The sequence below is a fragment of the Theobroma cacao genome, chromosome 4 (assembly GCF_000208745.1).
Source record: "Theobroma cacao cultivar B97-61/B2 chromosome 4, Criollo_cocoa_genome_V2, whole genome shotgun sequence".
Lineage (NCBI taxonomy): Eukaryota > Viridiplantae > Streptophyta > Magnoliopsida > Malvales > Malvaceae > Theobroma > Theobroma cacao.
The window spans coordinates 6,952,070-6,956,598 of NC_030853.1; positions in this window are offsets into that span (position 1 = coordinate 6,952,070).

A 4,529-nucleotide genomic window follows, 5' to 3' on the forward strand; every position below is an offset into this window, starting at 1 on the left:
ATCAAGCAACAACTAAGAGATTTTGGAAATAAAGTTCATAATGTACCAATCTTCTGTGATAACATAAGTGCAATCAATATATCTAAAATCCTGTGCAGCATTCTAGGACAAAGCACATTGAGATTAGGCACCATTTTGTTAAAGACCATGTAGTAAAAAGTGATATCAAGATTGAATTTGTGAATGCTTTGCATCAATTAGAAGATCTTTTTACAAAACACTTAAATGAAGATAGATTCTGTGAAATTAGAAGAAATTTAGGTATGATTAGTCTTCAGGAATTGTGAGAAAAATCTTGACTTATGCACATAAAACAGAATGCATTTAGTTGACTAAGGTGAATCTTAGTCAACTAAAAGTGCTCTGTTAGTCTTAAATAATAAGACTCAGTCAAATAAATGAAGAAAAGAATAAAATAATGTGTACCGGGCAATAAAGAAAAGAAGAAAAAAAACTGCCTAGGAGAGTAACCAAAATTTAGAGGGAATTTTAAAAAATTTTTTTAAGCAAATGAAGTGAGGTAATTTTTTAAGAGGGAGGCAGACGGTTTTCTAAGGGAAATTAATACTACTGACAACTTATTTTTCTACATTTTCTCTCCCCTGAAACTTGGTCATCTGAAACTGAAACCCATTCTCCCTATATTCTCACATCTGAAACCGACTAACACAAAACCAAAACCATCAAGCCCTTGTAAAAAATCTTCAGAATCGAAATGGCAAAGACCTCTTAGAGTAGGGAAATCATTGAAAACAAGAAAGGAAAAAGGCCACTGGTAGAAGGGTCAAAAGCAGAAATGTTGAAGAAGAAATAAAAAATCGAGTTTGCATCAAAGAGTGGAAAATTTGGAAAATCGCAAACGAAAAAAGAACAGAAAACAGAGAAGAAGAAACAAAAGGGAAAGACATAAGAGAAAAGTAAATCTCTGTCCTCCAAATTTAGAAACAAAAGTCATGAGGATAGTTCCAGAAAATTGAAAATGCACCAATCACTTGTGGGAAATTTATCGACTGGAATAGTTTTAATGAAGTGCCTGAATTTAAAGCAGTTTTATCAAACTATTTTGAGGAGATGAAACTGAAATATTTCAGTACTTTTAAGAATCGAGCTTATAGTGCAAGTTTGGTTAAAGAATTTTATTCTAGTATAGCAATTGAGAAGGATGAATTGGAGGAGCTGGATGATTATCTTGAGAATGGCCTGAATGTATTTTTAAATGGGAAAGAATTTACTGTGACTGCTACTGATTTGGGCAGTTTACTTAACATTGAATGTGAAGAGGGTGAGTTTGAATTCCCAGAAAACTATGATCCTTCATCCTTGTGGGAAGTGATTACTGGAAAGAAAGAAAAATATTCTTTTAAAAGTAATGCTGGTTTGATCATTAGTCCACAAATTCAAATATTCCATTATTTCATTGCTGCTAATGTTCATGGAAGAGGGGGAAGCTTTAGTTATATTAGTCTGCAGGACCTTTTGCTAATGGAACATGCCTTCAATAAAAGTCCACTGAACCTAGGAAGATTTACGATTAAGAGAATGAAAAGAGCCTGTAAATTGTAAAAGATTAATCTACCATATGGGAATATCATTACTGTATTAGTCCAGAAAAAGGAGATTTAGAGTTCAAGATATGCAATGGATCAAGTAAAGAGTGGAGATCAATCTATCTACCTCGGGAGTTTATCTATGATGGGATACAAACTTGAAGGAGAAAAATATGTTAAAACTCCCAAAGTAACTCTTAGAGGAAAACCTTCACTCTCAGCTCAATCAGAGGCAGCATCCTCACAATTTTCCAGTGAAATGATCTTAAATCTATTGATGAGGATAGATGGAAAGCTCACTAATCAAGGAGCTAGATTACAGAGGATTGAAGAGAAAGTTGCTGCACTGAAAAATGAGTTGAAGGGGAAAGAAAAGCCATTAGAACTTGCTGCAGATTCCTTTGAAACACCAAGTGTTGCTTCAACACAGCAAGGTGTTGAGGATTCATCTTGTCAAGCAGAAGGGTCTGCTCCTCATGAAGCAAGTTATGGTGTTCAAGCTAAAGATCATGAGCCAGAAAAGGAACAGCCAAGAAAATCACTCTCTCTTGAGCTATAGGATAAGGTTGAATCTGATCAAGAAAGCACCCCCACTAAACCCCAGCTTCAACCAGAACCTCAACCATCTCCTCCACATTTTGAAGAGGTTTCAATCATGGGATTGTTCCATCAAATGGTTCGGGAGGAACAAGCTGAGAAAGAAGCAGTTAAGGGAGGTGCTCAGTAAACAGCATCTGCACCAGCCCCTAGAATGAAGGCAAAATCTGGAAAAGGGAAAGCTACTGCAGCACAACAACCAAAGACAAAACCACTCACCAAAGGAAATAAAACAATGGCAACAAAAACAACATTTCTCAAGAGAAGGAACTCCACCAGATTGGCAAAAAAGTCCAAGCCAGCATTTGCTTCTTCTCCTCAAGAACCATTAAAAGTATCTGACTCACCATTGCTTGATCCCTTTACCCAAGAATTACCTCCAGAATCCTCTCCTCAACCCTTAAATGTTAAATACTACACTGATGATGAGTCATCTCCCTCATCCTCCTCGGCAGATGCTTAGAACTTAATGATGACAAAAAGAGGGAGAAGACCAACAAAACCTTAGGGGGAGAAGGAACCAAGAAATTAAATGAAAGAAATGTTAGGGTGGAGGAACCAGGAATTTTGGAAATGAATGGAAGCAAAAATGAACCAGGGGTAATTTAGGAATATTTTCTATTTTTCTGTTATTTGTGCCATGATGGCAATTGAACACTTAACTTTGATCTTGTTGTTTATATCTTTTTTGGGAAATTGGATGATGATATATGTATGGTATTTTGCTAATATGTTCATGGTATTTTACTACTGACAATTGAATACGTGCTGATATCTTAAGGTTTATAACATTTTAACTACTGTTGATAAAAGTCTGTTACTGCATTAATGTTAGGATTTGTGTACTGATCTTCATTATAAATTATGATAATGGATGGATATAGATGTTGTGTATAGTATATCAGTTGAATAATGAATGACATAGACAAAATCAGATAGCTGTTGACAGACACAGTAAAGTTTTGATGGAAATCTATCAACATCCATTGGTTGTAAATCACCTTAAATTATTGCACATATATACTCTGGATGTATAGTATTAATCTCTACACAACATGAATAAAATCTACTGGAATGAATAAGCAAAATATGCACACACGAAGGGGGAGCACTCACTTAGGGGGAGCAATCCTCATTTTCTGTAGAAATTGAAAGGAATTAAAGGGCACTGTGCTGTTAATCAAGGAATGTTTTGTCATCATAAAAAAGTGGGAGATTGTTGGCTCCATTAAGTTTTTTATGATAATAAAATATTCCCATTTCATTTGTGTCTAACATTTCTACCTAAGTGTGCAAGGCAAAAAGTCATATGAAAATAATAAATCAACATTTCATATGTGTATATCAAAACCATGAAAATGAAGAAGAAACGGTTGATCAATGAAAAGAAAGGTCTTTAGTTAAATAATGAAGAATGTTGGTTGACTAAAATTTAAATTGGAGAAATGGCGGGCTGAAGAATATTGAGAAACAAAACCAATTTAGTCGACCAAAATAAGGGTTAATCGACTAAGAAGCTACTGCCAAAATTTGGACTTCAAGACAGAACCAACTTAGTCAACCAAAAAATGGGTTAGTCGACTAAGTGCACACTGCCAGAACTGCCAGATACAAGGAGCAGAAAACAGAAACAAGTTAGTCGACTAAGATATCGGCTAGTCGACTAAGAGCATTCTACCTGCAAGTTTGAAATCTGCACTAAAAAATAGAGTAACGGCTAGAACCGACTCCCAACTGTCTCCAACGGCTATAAAACTGTCAAACTCCCATCAAAGATGTTTCTCCAGGTATAAAAGAGTTTTTCAATAGTTATAAACTTCTTCTTGCAAGTTTTGGAAGAGATTTAAGTCATTAAGAGTTGATAAACCAGAAAATTTTCTCTTCACCTCACTGCACTTAAATGCCTCTCCTTTGTATTTGTACTCTGCACTTAACCTTGTACCATTTAGATCAACTTGTGATCATAGGTACTTTCTTTTACTTCTCTTATTGTATTCTTAGAGTGAGAGAGTCACTCTAAGTGGTTATTTCAAGCTAGGTTTGCTTGAATCTGTTAAGGTTCTAACTTAGCCTTTAAAAGTTAGGTATTGGGTTTTAGTTTAGCCCGTGAAAAACTAGTGTAAAAGGTTTGGCTGAGCTTGGTAAAAGCCATTGTAAAGCTTAGTGAAAGCTTGTGAATTTCACCAGTTCTTAGTGGATTCTTAAATCATTGTCCATCAATTTGTTATATCACACATATTTACATATGTATATATATATATATACGTATATACCCATCATCATCATCTCACCAACCCATCATCATCATCACCAGCTCATCATCATCATCACCAGCTCATGCGCACTCCCTACTCGCACATGGCTGGGTCATCACCGGGTTATGCG